Genomic DNA, 25,495 nt, shown 5'->3' on the forward strand with positions numbered 1-25,495 from the left:
GGCATGAGGCTTTCGGCTCTGCTGATCCCGGGGCGTGAGGCCTCTCTGCTCAGCAGGGCTTCGGGTACGTTTGGCTTCACTCCACCGCTTGGAGCCTAGTATGCAAATTAACCGCCATCTTTGTTGGCGGTTAATTTGCATATCGCCCTGATTAGTCAATGGGAAGCGTAGTGAAGGTACGGTCAATTACCCTTTTGTCTTTTATTAGATAGGATTTTTAAGATCTTTGTTATTTTAAAGATTTCTGAGGTTATTGACCCTCTTTTCCAAGATTTTAGACTATTTACTAGCCCATACTGGACAAGCTCCTGTGATAATTTTTTAAATAAGAGCAAATATTATGGGCCCAGCACGCTTCCGCTGCGCAACTCTGCTGCTGTAAATAAGAGCAAATATTATTATGAAATTAAAGCTTGTCAGAACACGTTGCTTTTTAAAGATTAAGCACAGTTTTCATGACTATCATTTGCTTAGCAGATAAGCTAGTTTCTTATAATCTTTCAGAGTCAGTGGAAGCCTATTAGTTATCAGGATAAACTTTCTGATTTTGAACTGTTTTCTGTATTTTAATAGATAGAAGAAAGTTCCATGCCCTCAAATTTCTCGGGGATATATTTTTTGGTAATCAACATTACGCAACTGTGGAGGTCTGAGGTCAAACAAGTAGGGCTCTAAACCAGCAAACAGAACCAGCAAGCCATCTCAGAGAAAAATTTAAATCCATTTTCACTCTTCTGTTTGCAATTGAGATAAGGAACTCTGAATATAAATGTCATATTATTGAAAAATCTTAAAATAATAAAAAGAATCCAAAAGCAAGTTTCCTATCAATCCAAACATCTGAAGTCTGACCATAACCACCGAGTTAACATTTTAGTCCCTTGAGAAAGTAAATAAAAATGATACTATATCTTATTTATCTTTACTGGAAATATTTTGGTTTTGAATTTCATTAATTTATATGTGTTTGATGGGTTGACCTTAAATAGATAGCCAGATTTCTCCAGCAAAAATGGGTTGATTCAGGGACAGAAATGCACAGCAATTTGGGACACATGGTCTAATGGCAAACCATGCACAAATTCAGAGTACAAAGGAGACAAATATTTTTTTATAGAGGGAATGGGGGACTGGGAGGGGATGTTGTAAATAGAGTCCATTGGAGGAAAATGAGAGTTTGAAGTATAGTGGCTTTTCATTGGCTGAATTATAATAGTCTGTCATTGGCTGAGTGGTTGCTGGGCCAGGAGACAATCCCTCTTCCTGCTGGAGTTGTAGGAGAAAAACATCTTCCTGTTGGAGATGGGAATTGACAAGGAGAGGTAGTGCATGAGAACTCCCCTGTAGGCCCTCATAACTCCAATTTAAATGAGGTTATGTTCTTAATCTTCACGATTTCTACTTTAATATAATCATTAAATTATTTACTTTTAAAGGAAGAATATAGTCTTTATAATATTTTAGAAAATCATAGATTTGTTCTTATTGATTCTTTTTATTTTTGTCCCTTGTCACTTAGAAGTTGTTTAGAGGGTTGCTTTTTTTTCCCTTTGCTTTTTTTTTATTTCTTTTTTTAATGTATGTTTATATTTTATTTGAGAATTTTCCTTTGGGAAAATCCTATTGCAGGTAACATCTTACTTGTGCCCTAAAAGGGCCATATTTTTATTTACTGGCCCTTTTTCTAACCTATTTTTATTTTTCACTATGTGGTTGACATATTTGGGTCAACTTTGTAAAGTCTGATAGCGTCTAGCAAGACTTTCCCAGATAATTATTTGTCTCTCAAGAGTTGTTCCCAAGATGATATATGCATGTATTCCTAATTACTATGAATACCTCTTATGAAAGTATCCTCTCTAATTACTCTAAAGTCATCTTTCATGAAAGTAATTTTTTTTCTAGGCACTCAGTGGTAGATATCCATGCATTATAACTTTTGATAGTTTGGAATATGTAAATGTCTAACCAGAATGCTATTTGCCTCTCTGTTTCCTAATTCTAGGCTAGCTGCTTCTATGAGATGTGAATCTTAGTCTTGTGAAATATAAAATCAAGAAGATACATAAGCAAAAGTCTAGTGAGAATTAGGGCAGAGTAATTCCTGAGGTGCTCTGTACCGCCTCTCCTGAGTTCAGGTCCTGTTTCCTCCCTGAGTCAGTGTTCCCTGGGTGTGTCTGTTATGGCCTAGGGAGTTATTAGTAATACAGAGAAACATTAACTACCAGCTTGTCGCATGGCTGCAACTGGGAAGGTGAACAGATGATAGGGCGTTTCCTGGGATTTGACTGGTATTATAAAAATAGTACTAGATTAGAGGCTTGATCACCAGGGCTCTGCCACTAACAAGTTATGGCATCTCCCCAGGTATCTTTTTATTTATTGAAATATATCAAGCAAAGCACTTTAATGTCTTTTAAATCTAATATTCCTATCTAAATCTCTCATAGTGCTTACCATTTTAAGATTATTTCAATATGTTATACTCCTTGCTGAATTAGTCCATTGATGAATAATTTTTATTGTGTCATAGTGTGTCACTTCCGTCTGCATTAATTTGCAACTATATTCTGCCCAACTAAATGATATTTGTGTATTCATCTTTCTTGGACTGCAATTGTCTCTCTCCTAATGTTCCTAGTTTTTGTTAAGAACTTCCTCTCTGCCCCCTCCCTATTCCATCTCTCACTGTGAATACTTTTATTCTTTGAAGATGAGTCAAAATTAGTTGCTGCCAGGAAATATATTTTGCTTAGTGAGATTTAATGACATCATTATCTTTTTCTATTAATTGGAACATCTCTTCTCTGAATATAATGCATTATTTGTTAATATATATTAATGTGTATACGATATATTTATTCAGGGAGAGAGAGAGAGGAAGGAGGGTATCCTGTTAAAACTGACATTGCCATGTAACTGTTGTTGCTGTGTATGGGAATACTCTTTCTATGCCAAACTTCTGGTGCTATACAGAGAGATAACACATTCCATATTCTCCTCAATCCATTCACACACTCCCTCCACTACTACCAATAACCAAGATAACGTCAAATATATACTTTTCAACACAGTTACTTAAGGGAGAGGAGAGGGGAAAGAAGATAGCATGTAAGGACTCTTTAACTTCATTGCAAGATGGAGTTTTGGGCTTGCATGACTGATTTTTTTAAATTGCCAAATTGAAATGATGCTTTCTTTTTTAAAATATATTTTTATTGATTTCAGAGAGGAAGGGAAAGGGAGACAGAGATAGAAACATTAATGACCAATGACAAGAGAGAATCATTGATCAGCTTCCCGTACGCCCCATACTGGGGATTGGGCCTGCAACCGAAGCATGTGCCCTAACCTGGAATTGAACTGTGACTTTCACAGGTCAGTGCTCTACCACTGAGTCACGCTGGCTGGGCCCAAATGATGCTTTTTTAAAAAGAGGATTCACGGAATGGTGTGAAGACTCTGAATCTTAGAGTCTCAAATGACCATTTGTATTAGACATTATACTCAATCTCTCTGAGCTTTATTTTTCCCAGCAGTAAAAGGAGATCCTAATACTTTATACAATCCTTGCAGGAATGGCATGAAATAGATGACATATCTAACATGACACCGTTCACACATTAAATACCCTGTGTATGGTGTTGAGGTGACAACTCCTCTCTTCTTCCTCCTGCACTTCCTCCTTCTCTTACCACATCATTCCAGAGCTTTATTTAGTTAAGAAAAATAATCCATCAGTCTGTATTTTTGCATCACTGTGATTGGGAATTTGTTCTTTTAAATTTTTTAATTGAAGAGAGTGAGAGAGAAAGAGAGAGAGAGAGAAGCATCAATTTGTTTTCCCACCTTTTTATGCATTTTTGGTTGCTTCTTGTATGTGCCCTGACTGGATATCAAACCCGCAACCTTGGCACATCAGGATGATGCTCTCACCAGCTACCTGGCCACGGCTAGGCATTTGTTCTTTAAAAGTTCGGTATTGAACAAGACAGTATGTTACTAGGAATGCCATCTAGGATTATTAGCTTTTGTGAAATGACTATTCCCGAAAATACTTAGACACCTTTCTGAAGTATCATAATGATTATATACACTGCATTAGCTGTAGAGCAACACAGTATTTCCCCAGTGTTATTTTGTAGAAAGTTCAAACTGGGAAAATATTGATTCAACATAAGTATTTTTGAAAATAAGATCTACTGTGAAGATGGCTTAGATATAGAATATTTTATATTCAGAATGTGCTAAAAAGGCATCCTCTTTTATGGAAAGCAGGCAGGTATGGAAGAAAACATTCTAAACTATACTTTCTTACCTAAAGTTCTGACGATCTAAAAAACTGCAGAGATCTGATGAAAAGCTAAGAGAGGGTGAGCATGTTCTATAGACAAAAAGAAAACAATAATCTTTCCATTTTCATCTAGAATTTTAAAAGTGATCATTGTATTAGCTTTTTAAATAAAGACATTATACAAGGTTTTTATATTTATGAACAAGAACAAGGTTTTGAAAAATTTTAAAGTTCATATTTATTATAGACCTACCATTTGTTGTCAAAATTTGGTTTAAATAACTACAAGTTTATGAAATATTATCACGAGTTACTAAATATCTACACTAATAAAAGAGAAACATGGTAATTGGCGTACGACCGCTACCCTTCCCATTGGCTAATCAGCGTATCCTTATGCAAATTAACTGTCAGCCAAGATGGCGGCCGGCAGCCATGCACTGAAGCGAGCAGGGAGGCTTGCTTCCTCCAGGGACTGCAGACTCCAACATTCCCCGCCTCACTTGCCGGACTCTCAACTGCAACTCTAAGCAACGATTACTATGTTGCAAATAAGAAGCTAAACAAAACTGGCTGTCAGTCAACCCCGGACCGCAACATTGTATCCTTATGCAAATTAACTGTCAGCCAAGATGGCGGCCGGCAGCCATGCACTGAAGCGAGCAGGGAGGCTTGCTTCCTCCAGGGACTGCAGACTCCAACATTCCCCGCCTCACTTGCCGGACTCTCAACTGCAACTCTAAGCAACGATTACTATGTTGCAAATAAGAAGCTAAACAAAACTGGCTGTCAGTCAACCCCGGACCGCAACATTGTATCCATGTTTTCAGCAGCGAGGCCTCAGAGCTAAAGCTGGCCCAGAATAAAAAAAAAAAAAAAAGAAAACAAGGAGCAGTTGGGAGCTTTTAGTCAACTGCCAGCAGGAAAACAGCCCTCAGCCCCTCAGCCAGCCTGGCCAGGCACCCCAGTGGGGACCCCCACCCTGATCCAGGACACCCTTCAGGGCAAACCAGCCGGCCCCCACCCGTGCACCAGGCCTCTATTCTATATAGTAAAAGGGTAATATGCCTCCCAGCACCGGGATCAGCGGAGCAGCGAGGCTCCCGGCACCGGGATCAGCGCCCAAACCCCCTGATCAGCCCTGCTCTGTGCCTGATAGGGGGGAGCTCCCCAATCCCCCGATTGCCCTGTGGCTCTGTGTGTGACAGGGTGCAGCGCACCAACCCCCTGATCGGCCCTGCTCTGTGTGTGACAGGGTAGAACCATAACCTCTCCATCGGCCCTGCCCTGAGTGTGACAGTGGTGGCGCCCCAACCCCCTGATCGGCCCTGCTCTGTGGGTGATAGAGGGTGGCGCCCCAATCCCCCTCCACGGGCCTTGCTCTGTGTGTGACAGGGTAGAGCCATAACCTCCCCATTGGCCCTGCCCTGAGTGTGACAGGGTGCAGCGCCCCAACCCCCTAATCCGCCCTGCTCTGTGTGTGACAGGGGGCTGTGTCCCAACTCCCCTATCGGCCCTACTCTGTGAGTGACAGCGGGGAGCTCCTCAACCCCCTGATGGCCCTGCTCTGTGAGTGACAGGGGACAGTGCCCCAACCCCACTGATGGACCCTGCTCTGTGTGTGACAGGGGGTGACGCCGCAACCTCCCCATTGACCCTGCCTTGAGTGTAACAGGGGGCAGTGCCCCAACCCCCCAATCAGTCTATCCTGAGTGTGACTGAGGGTGGCATTGCAACCTCCCGATCCGCCCTGCTCTGTGCATGACGGGGCGGCGCCCCAACTCCCCAATCGGCCCTGCTCTGAGCCTGACCAGGGGCTGCACCTAGGGATTGGGCCTGCCCTCTGCCACCCGGGAGCAGGTCTAAGCCAGCAGGTCGTTATCTCCCGAGGGGTCCCAGACTGTGAGAGGGCACAGGCCGGGCTGGGGGACCCCCCACCCCCGCCCAGTGCACAAATTTTTGTGCACCGGGCCTCTAGTCTTTGATATAATTCAAAAGTGATAATGAATATTATTTAAGGAGTACAATAATTAGCAAAAAAAACTATGATTTCTTGATAGAGATTACATTTTATGCTGTGTTGAAGCAAAAAAATTCAAGGTTATGAAAAAATAAAAATTTTATTAAATGAGACCTTTAACTTGGTTGCACACTACAGTCATCTGTAATTCATGAGTTTCAGATGTTTTACCAGTGTGTTATCAGTTAAAAGCTAAAGATCACCTATGATTTTTATTTTTAACAGAATTTCATTTGAAAATTGGCAACTTGAGAAAGAATTTACCCTTAAAAAGAAAAATTATGATTGCTAGTAGGGACAATAAATTTATCAGAAACACTGCCTTGATAATGTTAATCTATACCTCTATTAATTGTTGGGGGGTAAACAGTTTAAAATTTGAGTTATTTTAGAGTACATATGACTTATCTGATTAAGGGAAATGTTTTTAATACAGTTTTCTCTGATCAGTTATTATCCTTTGATACTCTTTAATTTCACTCCCCCCACCCCCCACCCCCCCAAAAAAATAAGCTGTGAGAAACAATTCTTATAGGAACTGCATATGGGTGGCAGGTACAATCTTTCTATTCAACTTTGAGGGATTGTTACTGACTATGGGAAAAAATTTAGATGTGTGACTCAGATCTCTAAAGCAGAGAGCTTATGTTTTATGATTATTTCTGCTTATTTATTTTCCTTTTGGTCACAGGATTAAAATAAAAACCAAATATTTATTGAACTACTTATGGAATTGTGCATTTTTCTGATGACATATCTTTAGTAGTTTGTTGGAATGACAATACTAATTGTCATCATAAAACATTATGCTCATAAAACAGAGTTTTCCTAATGTCTAAATAACACCTAAATTCCATAGGGCTTGAACTGAGCAATCTTACAAACTCAGATGCCTTTAGGGACAAGCCAGAAAAATAATCCTGCACAGGAAAAGAGGACAAGTGGTATTTCAGGAGGGAGGAGCAAAAGGCACATGGAGGAAGAGGAGATAACTTGACTCTGTAGGAATTCTTGTTTAAAATGTTATAAATAAAATGTAGCTTGCAGCTGAATGTGATGATAAGCTTAGGACCTCAGGTACACCTTGAGGCATCTTATCAAAAGTTAACTTTCATAAGAATAAGGGCATTTAGCTTTCTTTATCTGTCCTCCTTATGAGATGTAAAATATCAGGGAGGTGAGCTATGGAAGCCTTTTTGAGATGATGAGGGCTGGAACACTAGACTGACATTTTGTATTTTAAGGATTCTGCCTGCTCTTCTAGGGTTGCCACAGATTCGTCATGTGGTATATGCTTTTACATCAATAATTCAGGTCTTTAAACAATCCCTCTTCAAATTATTTTGAAAAAATTGGTTTGCTTTTATCATCAGCAGGGGAATTGCCTTCTGATTCTGTGTAGTGGATTTAATGGCTAGTAAAGAGTAACAGGTAATATTTATTGAGTACTTATGTGTCATAACCAAATTGACCTTCACAGCCATCCTGTGACATAACATACTTTCATCATTCATATTTTACAGATGAATAATCTGCATTCTTGTGGTAGATGTGACCTAGTCAGTAGTAATGATCCAAGATGGTGATAATTGCAAAGTAATAATGACTACATATTCCTAAATAGAGGTATTGGAGGACCTAGTTGAGAGGCTCTGGGATTGAGACAGTTGGTGCTGTAGAAGTATTTTAGTTTCTAAAAGAGCTAGGCACAAGGATATGGGGTTGCTATGAGAAGTCAGAAGCAACAAACCTGGAACTGAGATACAATTCTAATTAGTAGATGAGGTATAGCACCTAGAATGCAAACTAGGAGGCACTGAAGAGGAATGGGTTTTTGGAGTTCAAATATAGGGACGATTCAAAAAAGTAAGAGGACATTCAGACAGTGAAGTTGTCTTTTGGCCTCTGCTGGGTTCAACTGTGAGGGGGGGCGGAGGTGTCATTCAGTCTTTGGCTAGCCTTACAGGGAAAGGGAAGGCAGGCTCTTCATTCACCCAGCAAATATTTATTTACTGCCTTCCGTTCTAAACTCTGGGGATATATAAGAGAATGAAATACCAAAAAATCATACCTTTGAATGGAGCTTACATACAAATAGGGAGGGAGATAATAAGCATAATAAATGAGGATTGCTATGGAGAAAAACAAATCATAAATATGGTTGGGAAGGAGGCTTGAGATTGGTGTGTTGAGGGGGGGGGTATTTTTAGATAGAGGTATCAGAGTAGGTCTCATCAAGAAAGTGACACTGGAGTCCAGATTTGAGGGAAGAGAGAATGAGCCATGCATCTATTTGCCAGCAGAGCACACCAGCCTGACTATATATATGTATAGTAAGGTTTAGAACAGGAACATGGCTTCTTGTTTGATAGAGGAACAGTATGGATAACAACTGCTAGACACCAGAAAGCAAAGGGGAGATGAGTAGGTGAGTTTAAAGAGGAAACATGGAGGTCCTCACAGGCCCTCCATTATAAGAACCTTGGCTTATGCTCTGTGCCTAATGGGGAGTCACTGGAGAACTTTGAGCAAAAGAGAGAGATGATCCATTTCAAATATGCTGTTTTAAAAGGATACATCTGGCTGCAGTTTTGAAAATGGACTCGAGAAGCTTAAGAATAGCAGAGGCTATTAAGACAATTCAAGTGTGGGATGAACATGTCTCAGATGCTCAGTGATGGTTGGATTTGGGGTATATTTTGAAGGCAGTGAAATGTGGATGTCAAATAAGTTGAAAAATAGAAGATTGCTCCAAAATTTTTGGCTTAAGCAATTGGAATGATGGCAATGTCATTCGAAGTTGGTGTCAGAGTCAGCAGAGGGTTGGATTAGGAAGCAGACACAGAGGCCAAGCTACAGAGGCTTTATCATTTCCACCGCAGCCTTGGGATGGTTGACAGTATTACCCCAGCCACCAAGACCTGCAGATGTGTCTAAGTAGAGATTAGGGTTCACTTAGAATCTAAACACAGAGTGCCTGGGCTTGGAGATCAGTCCTGATTCTGATGGATGGTATTAAAAATAACTTGGATATGATTCAGATACAGAGGAATGGGTAAATACAGAGTGTGAGATAAGAAGACTGACTGGATGCTGATCCAGGACCTAATAAAACAGATTATATAACCTCCTGAGAAACAGAACCTCCCAAAGGCAATCATTAAGCAACTCCCATATGCTGGGTCAGGGATGTGAAAGACAGAATGAGAAACTGGGAAGGTATCACTGGGGTGATCACCTTTTCATGATTTTTTGTAAATCATTTTGGTAGAATACATTTTGAGGAGTAGGAGATGTATGGTGGAGAGTTGGGCATTTTTAAAGATGGGATGAGAGGGGAGTAGAAGTGGATCGAAAAAGGAAGGTGGGGGTTGGTGAGAGAGGCAGACAGATCAAATTATGAAGGTTCTTCAACCCAGCTTTGTGGATATGGATGGTGGGAAGTCATGAAATGTTTTTGAGTAAGTCAGCGAGGCCATCAAACCTGATGTCGGACATATTAACATTTTGTTGGTTAGCTAAAATGTAGAGGAGAATAGAAAAGGGAGAATGCTCACTGACAGGCTAACAACAGCCTGGAGTCGACTAAAATTAAATGTAAAACACAGGGTCTTCTTGAGAATATACTATCAATTTCCTGCTATTGATGGTATATCCAATAATATAATTGAAAAATATAACTACATATGTAATTCTGTATCTTAAGAAGGTGGTTTTTGGGGTCATAAAGCTATATTTGAAATGTCTTAATTATTTGATTTTAAGTCAATAAAGTTTATTTCTGTACAAAAAGTTTCAACTACATATAGAGTGCCCCCAAATTTATATACACATTTTGAGTAATTACAAAGTTTATTAAAATACATGTCATTTTCCAATTGAGGTATCAGCTATTACAGTGTGCATACCCATTTTTGGGATATTTTGTATACATAGTTTAATTCTATATTTACTTATTGAATCCCTACTATGTACAAAGCATGCTGTTAGGTCATACAGGTGGAAAAAGAAACACTTCAAGTGATGTCTAATATTTGGGGGGCATGGTAAAAGATTTATGTGAAATATTGAAACATAGGGTGCAGGGAGCAGATCCCCCCCCCCCCCCCCCCGTGGGTTCTTGCTCACAAAGTTTGAAAAATAAAATTCACAGATTAAAAGTACTTGTTAATAAAAGGGTGGAAATTTATTGGAAGCAAATACAGACTCCCACGTAGGGAGAGGTTCCCAAGAGGGTAACCCACTAAGCCCCTTTTTCTAAGGTTTGTGAAGGCTGGGTAGTTCTTTGTCTCTTCATGCTCCCTTCTAATTGGACTCCTTCCCTACTTATGACCCTGTGCTTTTCTAATGGGTCAGTCTTTTGCAAAATATCAGCTTCAAAGTTCAAAACCCTCGTGGTGCCCCCCCTTTCTCTCCCCTTTATCTTGTAATGTTTTCTATCTCCCGTGAACATAGGTTTCCCACTTTCCAGCATCTGTTGACATTTCTCTGTCCTCTGTGAAACTATGTTTCCTTTTACCCCATACTCTGTGACTTTTCTTTATCCTCTGTGAATGTATGTCTTCCTTGCCCCTTATCCTGTGGCACCTTTTCTATTCTCTGTGAACTTATGCCTTCTGGTGGCTCTAAGCCCTCACTTATGCATTCCTCCCCCATGGACCCTCTTTATTCTTAAGATTTCCTAAACCTGCCTATTTTAACCCTAAAATTCCTTTCAATATATTGATAAAATATTGCCAATGCATTGACATTTATGTGACAGACCTATGTTTTACAAAGGGTCTGGATTTTTCCCCCCACTTACTTAATTTTTAGGTATCAGAGTATTATAGAGATACTTCCTGAAATTTCAAAGTAGAAAAATTTTGAGATAGATAAAATACCTTTAAAATATTTGTTGGCAAACACTATTCTGTTTTCTTACTAGTTCAACTTATTAGTTCAACAAATGTATATTGTACAGATTTATTTTTTTTTATTAGAGTACATATATTCCTTGTAGAAAATATGAAAAAAATAATGGGAAGGCTTAAGAAAATACAAGTTAGAAATTTTCTTCCTTGTTAGATAAATAGATGGATAGAGAAATACATGTGCATATGTTTGTGTGTGTAGGCATATATAATGCCTTATATAGTCCTTTGAAATAAAATATATATATGTAGTATACTGAGATCATACTTGAGCTTATGTATAAAAACGTGCCTCCTGATTTTTTTCACTTAGGACTTTTCCCATGATAAAGTAATTGATTTCCTGTACTGGTAAGCAATGACGTAACAAAAGAGGCCGCATTGGGAGCTACTTGCCCTGGGGGCAGGCAGTAAGAAAGCTCATCGGCTCTAAGGAATTTAAAAACAATGCTGAGACTGACCAAAATGCAGTCTGCTTTTCATGACACCATGTGCTGACAGTTGTAAGTAATATCAGTAATAATATGCTCCTTCTCACCAGGGCAGATCCCTGCAGCCTCCACTCATCCCTACCTCTCCTCCCACCCCTTGGTACACCTGTGCTAATATAAGGAGGCCGTCACGGTACTCTTCCTGCAGAAATGAAGAAAGCCTCACAGCTGTTTTTGTGTGATCATTAGCCATTCAATAATTAGTTGACTCCTAGAGCTTTAAAAGCATGAAAATAAGCAAGTGTACATTTTCTTTCACAAACCAAAACTTCCCTTTGGGCTGGTAACTGCTGAAGAAACTGCTATATAGATCGCCATTTCCTGTGTAACAATCTATTCAACTCATGTAACCAGAGTAGTGATAAAAAAAACAGTGATAAAAATAATGTTTAAAATTACACTTGTTTATCATGGGGCTTAACATTTAAAACTGGATTGAATATTTTTCTTCTCAAATGCTAAGGGCTGCTTCCCTAGATAATCCCCATTGCTTCCTACCTGATTGGGGACTTCCCAGGTGATGTCCTTTAAACTTCCACTTTTCCACCTCGAAAGCCTAATTTCATCCCTGCCTGGGTGGCTCAGTTTGTTGAGCATCATTTTGTGCACCGAAAGGTTGCCGGTTGGATTCTAGGTCAAGGCATATGCCTGGGTTGTGGGTTCGATTCTCATGCTCCTGCAACTGATCAATGTTTCTCTCTCCCATACATGTCTCTCTCTCTCCCCCCCTCCTTCTCTCTAAGCATGTCCTCAGATGAGGATTAAAAAAAAAAAGGAAAGAAAGCCTAATTTCAGCTATCTTCTAAAAAAATTTTCTCATAAATAAAAATAAAAATCTCTGATTTTAACCCCCCTCCAATTGAATTACTTTGAATTTTACAATTTTAATTTGTATTTATGGTTATTTCCGTTCTGCTTTCCAATATGACACTCCTCTATAGTGTTGTTTGCCTCCATCCACTATCATCTCTCTGCCATTCTTTATCTCTTACTTTTCAACTGTTATACTTCCTTAAGAAAGTCTCCATCAAGTGTCCCTACTTCCTTATTTCTCTTTCCCGTCAACACTGCAGTCTGGATTTCTCTTCCATTCCTCTCCTAATCTGGTGCCTCATAGTCCTCTATTGTCCACGTGGTCAAGACATGCCAGCGACCTTCTAATGACCCACAGTTTCTTCCACTTCTCTGTAAGTAGTGTTCACCCTCAATTCTCTTACCATTGGTTTCCATGTATTTCTCTCCATTCTTTCCCTATACTTCTATTGTTTCTTAATGTCTTTTGGTAACTCTCTTTCTGACTCCCTGCAAGTGAATGCGTAAAAGATTTTTTTATTCTTGAATCTGTTATCTCTCCACATTTTATTCCTGCTTTCCACTTCTACACCTTCAGCTACTACTGCCATTTACAGCTCTGGGCTTCTGAACATTGGCCTTTAAATCCCATGGTCCAGTGTCTTTACCTGTATGGCGCACTGGACTTTCAAAACGCAGACTGTCCAAACAGTTGCCAGAAGTTTATGAAGCTCACTAAAGTTTTTCTCTGGTCTTCTCACTGTTAAAGGCATTATCACTTTCTTAGACACCAAGGCCATAATATCTCAGAATCACATGTGATTCATCCCTCTCTCATCTTATACCTCCAGTTTTGTCATCAGGCAGAGTTTTGGACTTCTGCCCCATCTACCTACTCCTGATTCTCTCCATTGCTACCGCCCAGGTTCTGCTCTCTACTTTTCGGGTTAATTGCATCAGTCCCTTTAACTCATCTTGCTACTTAACAATTCTGCTTTCTCCGGTATTCCTACGGTCGCTTGCCAGAATGATCAATGACCATGTCATTCTGACCATGTCATTCTTTTATAATTATACACTGTTGTATCTTTGCATTCTGTAAGTGACACAGAATCACTGACCTCATCCTGCAAGTGAATGTGTAAAAGATTTTTTTAATTATACACCTCATGATGGTGACCTCATGATAGAATAGTGGTCACCATCTACTTTTCTAGATTTGACATGCCTTTAAATCTTTGCTTTTGCCCTTCCCTCTTCCAGAAATATTCCTCTGTATCTCTGCCTACTAATATTGTATATATTTTTGTGTACTAGATTTTAATGTTACATATGCTGATTTTCAAATATGTCCACAACTCTTCAAAGGTCCTCCTTCCCAAAGTTGGATCTGAATTTCCTTCTTGTTGAGTGTGGACTGGACATAGTGACTCCCTTCTAATGAATAGAAGATGGCAGAGTGATGGTGTGACCAGGTTGTGACAGACATCTTGCTTCCTCCTAATATAGGAGCCTTGATCTCTACTAGTGAGATGAGAGTGCTCCTGAGAATTTTCTTGATTTATACCACTTACATGTTCTTTAACACAATCTATTTGTACTGTAGTTACTAATATATTTTATAATTTTGGGTATTATGATAAATTTTTACAAGTCTAACTTGTTTAATAAACTATGTAAATACATCAGAGCTTAAAATATGAGCCCAATTTCTAATATCAGTTCAGTAACTTAACACTTTATATTAAAATAGTTCTAGATATGAATGTTTAACCTGGTGGGTCTTAGAAGACATTCTCAGCATCTTAAGTTTCACATTTCCAATTATATGTCCAACAGCCATAAACCAATTAAAATATTGTGATTCTACTGAACCAAGTTACAAACGGAGCCAATCTCTAAATTAAATCTAAGGCTTAATACGTAAACAAAGTGATGTAGATGGAAAGATATTCTTTTTATTAAAACCTTCTAAAGTTCAGCATCAAGAATTCTCCTTTGGTAATATTTATGTGCAGAGAAATATAAAAGGAATCTCTAAAGAGTACTTTATAGTGCACATGTGTATATATGTGGGGCCTCAATATTTAATTACTATAGCCCTCCTACTTCTCCATTTTGCAAGTGATATGACATTCTAGTGACTTTAAGTGTTATTAGTGCTAAAATATAATTGGTTTCTTGTCATCTTATCTTAACCTAGTTGTTCTCAACCTTCTGGCCCTTTAAATACAGTTCCTCATGTTGTGACCCCCAACCATAAAATTATTTTTGTTTCTACTTCATAACTGTAATGTTGCTACTGTTATGAATCGTAATGTAAATATCTGATCTGCAGGATGGTCTTAGGCGACCCCTGTGAAAGGCTCGTGCGACCCCCAGAGGGGTCGCGACCCACAGATTGAGAACCGCTGTCTATGTTTTATGGTGGTTAGAGAACAGTGCTCTTTAATTATTCCAAGAGGAAAACTGTTCTTTTTCATTTGGATGTTTACATTTTTTTTTTTTTTTGGTAAAAGGTTAATTTAAGGGAAAGGGAAAAGATTTCTCTCTAAGTTGATATTTAAGAGTATCTTTGCACTTGGATCACAGAAATGCTGTAGGGACTTGTAGCCAATGAATGGCCTTCAGTGACTGTAGTGTGGTATCTGTTGATTTAAGTGGCTCTCCCAACTGTTCCATACATAAATTCAAGAAGCAATGGGCCAGCCAAGAATTTGCAAACTCCAAGTCCTAGAAGCATTTTTTTTTCCTGATAGAATAGTGGTCAGATGGTACATGCAGTTTATTTGGATTCTGATACATCTCTTGACTTTTTTTTAATATGACAGCCTCATAGATAAATTGGGAAATATAATCTACTTTCTGTAACTTGACATATGTGTATGGTATTTGTCAATAAAATACACAAATGTGCCCCAGAATGTACAAATACAATCTAGTTTACACACATGTCTTATATTTGAGAGAACATACTTAAAGAGATTTTAATTAAGAATATGTGGCATCTTAGAGATCCTAAGAAATGAACTCTGCATGGGTTTGTCCTCAGCCATCTGGTGTTTGATTTAACATTTTTTTGGTTTTGACTGAAATAGAATACACACTCTGTTCCTTCAGTTTTCAATAGATGACACATTAGCAAGGATAACCGACCCTTGGAATTAAATATTCTAATGATGAATGGCTTTGTTTGGCCAAAAGATTATTAGAAATAAGCAGGGGCAAATCTGATATCAGACCTTGTAGAAAGAAACTTCAAGATATACAGATGTATGTGGCAGCTTAGGTCAGTCATCATGAGCAGGAACTCTGGGTCCAGGCTGCCTGACTTTGAATCTCACTCAGCTCTACACTTAACTTTTACTACTATGTACTAAATATGATGCTATGGACCTAAAAGAGTATTTTAGCCCTAGCTGGTTTGGCTCAGTGGATAGGGCGTCAGCCTGTGGACTGAAGGGTCCCAGGTTCGATTCCGGTCAAGGGCACATGCCTGGGTTGCGGGCTGGATCCCCATTGGGGGACGTGCAGGAGGCAGCCAATCGGTGATTCTCTCTCATCATTGCTGTTTCTATCTCTCTTTCCCTCTCCCTTCCTCTCTGAAATCAATAAAGATATATTTTTTTTTAAAAAAAGAGTATTTTATTTGATCCTTGAAAACACTGGAGGGTATATTTTATCTTACCATTTTTCAGGTAAAGAAACTAAAATTCCAAAAAGTTAAGTAATTAGACCAAGGATAGCAACTCATTCTTGGTAGACCTAAGACTGAAACCTAAGTCTCTGTCTTATCATTGGGGAGTTTACAAATACTTTATTGTTGTGAACTGAATCATTCAGAAGGGTTGTGGGAGAACAATAACAACATTAGCATCCAAAATCTGGATCAGTGAGAATAAGCATTACAAAGAGGCATTGAAGAAGTGATCACTGTTGAGCTAGAGAGATCACATTTTGTGAGACTGAAGCACGTATGTTTTTTGGAAGATAAAGGGGTAGATTCAATACCATGTGAAGGTCCCTTCAGACTATCATTATAGCCTTGATTAAAGTCTATTATGCTTTGTTGCACTTTCTTGAGACTTGTACATTTTTTTTTTATAATATACGTATGTCTTTTTTTATCCTTAGGTAGATGTGCCAGTTTGTGGCTCTGCTTTTACTTTCACAAGCAGTATGTGCTGAAACACAGTTGTTGCAACAGAGACTTTTAACACACACTCACATATCATGACATCATATATTATGAAAATAAACATACCAGGTTCACGTTTATAATTTTTACTTTGCGTTGTTTTTGTGAGGTCGGCTTCAATTAAGTTAGGAAAAAATGAGTTCTGAAACCAATAACCAATAACAAGTTGTAGGTTAAAAAAGATTGTTGGTTAAAATACTTCATCGATCGCTTAAACTAAAAGTATATACCTCATACACTGCCTTTCCATAGCTGGCTGCCTTGTTTATAGCATCAATCTAGTGATGCAGAGAACCAAGAGATAAACACATCAGCCCTAGGACAGCCAAAATAGACTTGACCAAAAATTACAGCTTTTTGATGAAACTGGCTACTTGGTTCCACCCCAGAGCCCATTTATCCTTATTTTGCACACAATTCAAATAATCTCCTGGATCTCCTATTCCCCAGAGCAGAGCAGATTGCAAGTCTTAAGTTAGTATATACAAGGAGCCATTATGACAAGAGATGGACATGTTAGCTTGACATCCTGATAGCAGGAGAAAAACCTTTACTAGTAAGAAGTATATGCAAGTGTATATCATAAGCATAACAGTGGAGGCCCCAGAAAGTAGTGATTGCCACTGTCAACAACCTTTACAACTTTTGTTGTCTTAGAATACATTTAATTAATACTAGATTTAAATGACTTTTAGTAATGCTTGAGAAGTTCAGGGGAGATAGTCTACAATTAGTAATGTTTTCCACTTAAGATTGAAAGAATAAAGACAACAGAAATATTTTGGTGCTGAAAGTCACATTTCTACAACTATCAGAAAAATATGTAATTTGAGTTGATGTATGTTAGCTAGAATCCTTGGGAGGAACTTATTTAATAAAAATCAGTTCATTAAAAAATTAAACATCATTGAATATTATAGTCAAATCTAGATTCTTAGAAGTCACATGGGAACAATAGGAATGCAGAATAGTTTGAAAATACATTGGATACCATCCTGACAGTATTTAGCTAAAAAACTCTCTCTAGATTGCCTTCTCTTGAGTTATCTTTGTGGTTATTGTTATTATAATGGCTTTTGTTATTATTTTCCTGTTCAATGCTACTGCATGCCTTCTCATGTCCGCTCTCTGAGATCTTCTGGTTACTTCCTACCTTACAAACTTGGGACAGATTCACCAGCTAAAACTGCTGCTGTACTGGCATGGCAGTGCCCCACCCACCCTGTGACCTCATGGAAAACAACATCATCTTAATAGTATGGAAACCACAGATGGGAAACAACTATGGGTACCATGATAAATCTAAAATACTATTTATAATCTTGCTGATAATGAAAGCCACGTCTGCCTTGTAATGTATTCTGAGCAGTTTAAATGTTCTAAATTGGAAAGACTTTAAACGAAGTTAATATTTCTGACATTTGCTTACCTATTATTGTATTTTCTACAAATAGAAAATAGGTATGAAAGGCTAAGCAAATTTTCTTAGAACTTTTGATAGAAATCCTAATGACAGTTTCTATCTGAAAAACTGCAGATTTCTGGAAAAAGACAAAAGAACTCACAAAACTGAACTGTTACATTAGCTGTCAAATTCAGGTCAAAGCTTTTGTTCAGTAGATTTATATTCTGGGATTTCTAAGTCATTTTTTTTGTGTTTTTTTTTTTTTTCTGGACTGGCAGGGTAATGTGACAGTAAAAAAAGACACATCAGTAACACTAAGCTATCTAACAGCAGAATTAAGTAGCTCACATGCCAGTTCACAGCCAGTGATGCTTTTTGGCAAGCAAGTGGGGATTAGACATGTATGAAAAGGAAATAGTGCCTGTACTATTTTCCTAGTGAGCCATCTTAAGGTCTAAGGAATTTCAGTGTTATAATTATAGCATAATCAAATAAGACTGTCAGTTATTTAGGCCAAAGAGAAAACCCGAATAAGGAAAATATCTGGATTATACATTTTTTTTTTTTTTTAGCATTATCAGTGTCAGGGAGGGGGAATCCTCCCTTCTACCCTCCTGGAGTTCTTGCATGTAGGCTTTTAATAAAATCGGCACCAGGCAGAACAACAGGAGAAAATCCCAAGTCTTATTACATGTACACACAGCAGAATTCAACCAATAACTCTCTGTGAGGGAGAGAAGTGGAACAAGCAGTTTATATGTAAAGAGACAACACATTTCTGGAGATTTGAAGAGGGAGGAGGACAGGGCTTAGTGTCCTTCCTGAGGAATTTAAGTAGAATGTGGGTTAGGTGAGGGCAGTTGGTTAGTCCAAGTAACGGTTTCTGAGCTCTGGGTTCTCCGCCTTTGACCAGAAGGCTGTCTCTCCCTTATCTGATTGCTCCTTAGCCCTTTTAGAGCAGGGAGGCCACCTTTCAAATGACATTTCCTGCATTTTTTAGAGAAACAGAGAAGAGTCAAGAAGCTCCTCTGGCTGCTTATGTGATTTGAACTAGAAAACAATCCATAGGTTCTTGTGGGATACTTGGCGATGGCCTGCCCCGGGCTCCAACATCAGACATTCCAGAAATCATGATATCACTCATTTACCTTGGTTGCATATAACTAACACATTTCTTCGTCCCTTCCTCCACTGCGGTTGACCTTTCTTAGAGTGGCTAAGTCTTATTTTCTTCCTGCCCCCCTTTGGATGTTTAAACTTTTTTCTTAAGTAGGGTTTCCAAGGATCCAACATAATATATATCCCAGGGAATTAATGCCCAAGATAAACAAGAAGCTTCTGGCATCCTTGAACCTGCCTATGGCTGCTGCTATCTGATGTTCTAGCTCAAGAAAGAATTCCCTGTGTCGCCCGAAGCAGTGCGGGAATGACCAAGTCCCTCAGGAGACTCATCACTAGCTCTGTTTGGAGTGAAGCAGACTCCGGTCCTCTCTACACTTTGTAGAGACTCAGACATGGCGATGCTGGTCTTTGGAGGGCATTTGTTACTTAGTGAGAATTGGGACAAAGGCCAGGAAGAATGAAGGGCTGCCTGTCACCAGTTCACAATCATTGTCTTCTGGATATTTCCACCCGAGTGCTTCGTGTGAGCCGAACTTAGTACTTTCCTTACTGAGCTCCACCCCTTCTTCCAAATCAGACATTATATTTATATTTTCTGCCTCAGATAATGGTATCACCATCTTACCATGTGTTCAAAATCATAATCTTGAAATCAGGTGTGTTTTTTTAACTCCTTCCTCTCCCACATACTTTCCCAAACCCCCATCCAAACTTGTATAAAGATGCTCTGATTCTATTGCCGACATAGACCAGATTGACTCTCTCTGCTCTGCCCCTGTTGCCATCTGCTCCGCTCCAGGCCTGCCTGGTCTCTTGCCTGGACTGTGTTGGGAACCTCTTACCTCTCTGTTCTCCTGCAGTGCGCCTTCCTGTTGATTTCTTTTTAACCTTCAAGTTTTAATTAGCATGTCTTCACTGCTGAGCATTTCCTGAACTTCCCAAGTTAGTTCAGTATTACCTGTCATGCACATCTTTGTAACAGTTGTGCTGTGATTCAAATCTTTGTTTATGCTGCTGTTTTTCCAACTAGACATCCAAGAAATCCTTGAGAGAGGAACATTCTTATATATTTTAAAATTACTAGGCACATAGTCAATGCCTAGCATATTTCCTAAATAAAATTGAGAAATAGAAATAGAGTTCCAATTAGTCATGAAATCCAAATCTATACTAATAAAAGGGTAATATGCTAATTAGACCAGGTCGACCAGACATCTTCTAGTCATCCACCGGTCCCATCATATAAGTTCCTTTAATAAGAAAGTGAAAGATGTAGGGAAAGTGATGAGCATGCTAGAATACCCCATTCAACTTAGTAAGAATGGCTGGGAAATGTGGCTATAGGACCCCAAAAACTATATCCACATATGTAACCAGTAAGTAATATCAGGCACTGGTATACTCAACATTCAAAGCAACCTTGTGTTTTCAGACATTAGAGGGTGATTATTGGTCAAAATTTAAATTTTTTCACTAGAACATGACTGTTCTTTTACATTAGTCAGCTTTGCTGAATTGCTGGCAACAAGAGCTATTTTTGACACATGGAGAAAAAAACTGGGAATCTTGTCTATATACCTAGCCAAACCTGGATTCTCGAATAGTTTAAAAACAAAAAGCCTGGGGATTAACAAATAGGATAAATGCCTCAGAATACAGTTCATATCGATCCTGCTTTCCAGGCTGTTATCCTTAAGTTCTTCTGTTCTCCTTTTAATGCATTTAGCACATTTTTCTAGGAAACACTGCTGAGACTGGGAAATTTGAAAACTAGCTAGATCAATATAGAATCTCAGGAACTAAAATTGTGTCAGGTTTACAGCGTTGCTCACCATTATAAAAAGTGTGTATTGTTATCTTGAAACAAATGTGGTCAAATCCTGTTATATAGTAAGGCAAAGGGACGATAGTCTTATCCCCTGAAACTATTATTGTGCAAAATTTCCTGTCATATGAAAGAGTGTATAACGTCACATACTCACTGAAAGAAACTTTTTACAACGTTGTGGTGACTTAGCACTGCCACAATACAGAAATTTAATAAAATAACATATGTAGGTTCTTATAAAAATAGTATTGTTTCCTTTATTCATTCATTTAATACTAAAACATAAAGAAAAGAAACAGCAGTTGCTGAGGTACCGAGTTCTACCTTGGAATGACTTTGAAGATAAGTCAGTATTTTACATTCAGATCATTGGAATTAACCAGATTTACAAAGAAGTAATTGGCTGGTGTTTAGTGACAGGTGTGTCATTTGTATGGAAGTAGCAGACTACCTTTCCTTCCAGGAGTCCCTCTCCTGCCTCCTTTTCAAGTCTTTAGAGGTCAGCTGGTCTTCCCACCCCTTGGTCTTTCTTGTTGACTTTATTTTCATCATAATATGGTAATTTACCATCTTTTTCCTGACTCACTTTGAGCACAGTTGTTTCTTTTTTTTCATGCAATTCTTGGCAAAGAGATTGCATTGTTGAGTCAAACAGTGTTTCCTATATATCTGTGTTTGTTTCTAACATTGACATCAAACTGCATGTTGTGAAATAACAGAGTAATTTTGTTCCACAATGTTGACTCCAGAAATGGGAGATTGTGTCCCGGAAATTTTTCCATGTTCTATTTCAGAGACATTTGTGACTCTATAAATCATGAATTCATATTTAGTCATTCTGGATTATATATTTATTATTTTGACTCCGTAAACTTCCAGAGGTAAATTTCACAAGTCCAGTATCACCCATATGGAATTTCTTTGTATCTGGGACTAACTTAGTAGGAATTGGCTAGGTCTCTCATGATTTCAGCCTTCAATTTTGTTGTGATCATAGTCTTTCTAAGATTTATAATCAGTTTGTCTTAGTTATTGGGGAGGCTATACATGCTCTCCTTAATCATTATAATTAGCTTGTGTTTGATAATTTTCAATATTCTTGTGTTTGTCCTGTCAACAGATGGTCATTTTGCCAATTCAAAGCCAACAAGAATCCCCAATTTGGGGTAGGGTGAAGAGGGAAACTTTATTCAGTGCAAACAGTGATACAGCAGGGCTATGAAAACAGCATGGTCATGGAAGAGCTCTGGGGCCAGGCAGTCCTGGGGCTAACCCCCTCTCTAGCTAGACAATTCCGCTCCGAGATGGTCTGTTCTGCTTTGCTCCAATGAGACATCTCTCTTGTTTCAGCTCTAGGCAGGGAAACACAGTCTTCAGTCTTTGGAGGAGAGTATGCTCCCGCCCCCAGTTCCTAATTGGACCATCCTCATGCAAATGAGGATGTCAAATTCTCGCAGTTTGATTGACCCAAAAGACACTGTCCTGATTGGTCAGAATTGAGCCTCTCTGATTGGTCAGAGTTGCACAGCTCCAATTGGATGGGGAAGGCCTCAGTCATGTTGGTTGAAATAGATTCCAGGAAATCTTTACTAGAGCTGGGTCAGATGGCAGAAACAGAGTGCAGGCAGGCAGTTCAGTGCAAAGGGAGTGGTTCAGTGCAGAGGCAGGCAGGTTAGACCAGAGGTTCTCCATGAAGTGCAGTTTGTGTGAGAGGCCCTGTGCGGAAATGACTGCTAGGCTTTGCCTTTTTTATTTGAGCCCAGTTAGCCACCAGGAGCCCTTCTTAGTAGGTGTCTCTCCCCCACCCCACCCCCCCATCAGAGTTCACAGTCCTAAGATAAAAGGACTGTAGAATTCCAGGCAAACCTCATTATTTTGTATGAATCAGATTGGTCTTTTTTATTTTATTTTTAGTATTCTACTAGTGATGTCTAAAATCTTATATACGTGTATCCTATAGTTCAGTCAGATAGAAATAAGTCTCATTAAGACATGTTTTTAAGGAGTGCTGGTTACTCTATTTGCTCTCTCTGTGCTCAAGAATCTTGAAGGGCTCTTTAGCTTTAGCCTTTAGAATAAAACAAAATGATTTGTTCAGAATGATTGAACTTCCAATATGTAAGGTGAAATTTATATAATTTAATTTCACAAATATGTAAACAAATACATTTTGATAATAAAAATAGAACTAATCATACTTATAATAATATTAGTACAACACAAGAGGTAGATAGAAGACAATAAAAATAACCTGAACTAATAATTTTGGTGTAGATTTTTTTCTCTGTGTATATTTTCTATATTTCAATAAATGGGTTTATATCTTACATTCTGCTTTGAACCTGGCTTGTTTTCACCACTTTCGCCCTATTATATGGATGTGCCATAACTGTAATGCACTATTATTTATTGAATATTTAGCTTGCTTACATATGTATGTAATTATAGAGAGTGCAGTGTTGAATGTGCAAATATATATATATCTACATCTGAGTAACATTTCCCCTTAGGCTAAGCCCAGAGAATTGGTCTGCTGTGGTAAAGGATGTCGCTTGGTCGCCTATTAACTGTGAAGAACATTACTGGGTTGTCATGTAGGAAAGTTGTCTCAATTTATACTACTGCTGAGATTTCATACTAGTGCCTATTTCCTCTCACCACTGGCCAACATTGAGTGTTGTCAGTCACTTCAATTTTTTGACACAATGAAAGATAAAGCGTGTAGCTTAATTTGTAATCCTGTCTGGTATTGAGGTCTTCTACATCTTCTCATATGTTCATTGGTCATGTGTTTTGGCTTTAATTATTTTTCTATTGGGGTATTTGTCTTTATTTTTTTTATTTCCTAACTCAATGTAATACGTTGTTATTTTCTAAAATCATCTTTATCAAAAAGTATCTTGAATATGTTCTTTACTCATTCTCCTTTCCTTTCTTTTTTCTCCATTTCTTAAAGCTGCTATGTTTTTATGTGCCAGAAGCATACTGTTTTATTCTATAATAAGACTGCACTTTTTAGTTACTCTTTTCTCTGATTTTTTTGTCTACTCACATTTCTTTTTCCCGGCAAATAATAGGATCATTGCTCTGAATGCTTACAGGTCATGTCTACATAGGGTATATCATTTTCCAGCTCTTCTTCACTAAGGCATGAGTGTCAACCCTTACTCAGTGTGACAGGAGAAAACTTCTTTGTTGGGTGGAAATCTGTCCTGTGCATCCATTGTTATTGCCCCACCCCATGTGGCCAAGATATGCACTTCTTATTTTAAGGCTCCTATAATTAATCACAAGTGGCTTAAAATCTTTGTTTACATATTGTTCAGTGTTCAATTATTGTCGTTGTTGTTTTTTAATTATAAGGGAAAGACTATTTTTCTGTCTTCTAAAATGCTCTACACGGTACTTGGTCTTCTCAGATATTTAATGGTGTTAGGGAATGAGGATCAGTAAATATGCTGATGTGGAGGCACTTATCAAAAAGTCTACCTGAGCAACAAAATGTGTTCAAAAGCAGTGAGTAGAATCATCTTTCAAAAGTCCAAAGGTGCCTTGTTTAGTGAATTTACAGACATTATCATTTCTACCTACAACTGTCCAAAGATTAAGTATTGTTCTAACCTAGATTATTGCTTCCCTCCTCCTTTCTAAGATAATTTAAGATAAACACTCCTCCACCATACCCTGCTGCCTTCCTCCAGCCTCAGTTTAATACCTCTCCCAGTGTCTGATAGAGAATGAGAGCTCAGTACATTATTTTTTTAATATATATTTTATTGATTTTTCACAGAGAGGAAAGGAGAGGGACAGAGAGTTAGAAACATGGATAAGAGAAACATCGATCAGCTGCCTCCTGCACACCTCCTATTGGGGATGTGCCTGCAACCAAGGTACATGCCCTTGACCGGAATCGAACCTGGGACCCCTCAGTCCACAGGCCGATGCTCCATCCACTGAGCCAAACTGGTTAGGGTGGTACATTATTTTTTTACTAAAAAATCAACAGATGGATATGACCCCACCTCTGTGCATTCCAGTATCTAGTGTTTGGTTCATGGGTGAACCAAAAAAGATTATGAGTGTTAAGACATCACACTAAGAAATTCAGAGGCTGAGTCAGCAGATGAAATTAGCACAAGAACTGTGAGGCCAAGAAATAGTAAGAACCAGAGTCTATCTAGCTCCAGTCACGTGACACTCACAGAAGCCAAAGTTGGCAGAATGGCAGTGGGAGGCAAGAACTAACTTTGTGGAGAAGCCAAGCAGTAAGAGAAATAAAGAACATAAAAAGTACCCAGTAAGAGAAGTAAAAAGAAAGAGGGAACAAAGAGGGACTGAGAGAGCAGGAGAGAAGAGAGGGGATTAATTACTTGTAAAGGAGAGGAAGGGCCTTCTGGGAAGGCCTGGAAATGGTTCCTGGAGGCAGCAGCCC

The 25,495-nt window shown here is 38.6% G+C and overlaps 1 protein-coding gene across 4 annotated transcripts in view; it reads left to right on the forward strand.

The window, feature by feature from the left end:
• FAM83B (family with sequence similarity 83 member B) overlaps nt 1–25,495 on the forward strand; it is a 77,865-nt gene that overhangs the window by 21,566 nt on the left and 30,804 nt on the right. The window contains exon 2 of one of the 4 annotated variants that reach the window (XM_023755566.1): nt 11,541–11,730. The exons of the other annotated variants lie outside the window; for them this stretch is intronic. The gene's annotated coding sequence lies outside the window, so the exon portion shown is untranslated. The remainder of the gene's footprint in view (nt 1–11,540; nt 11,731–25,495) is intronic. 4 annotated transcript variants of the gene reach the window in all.

Source organism: Myotis lucifugus, unplaced genomic scaffold, assembly GCF_000147115.1.
Source record: "Myotis lucifugus unplaced genomic scaffold, Myoluc2.0 scaffold_80, whole genome shotgun sequence".
In the NCBI taxonomy this organism is placed as follows: Eukaryota; Metazoa; Chordata; class Mammalia; order Chiroptera; family Vespertilionidae; genus Myotis; species Myotis lucifugus.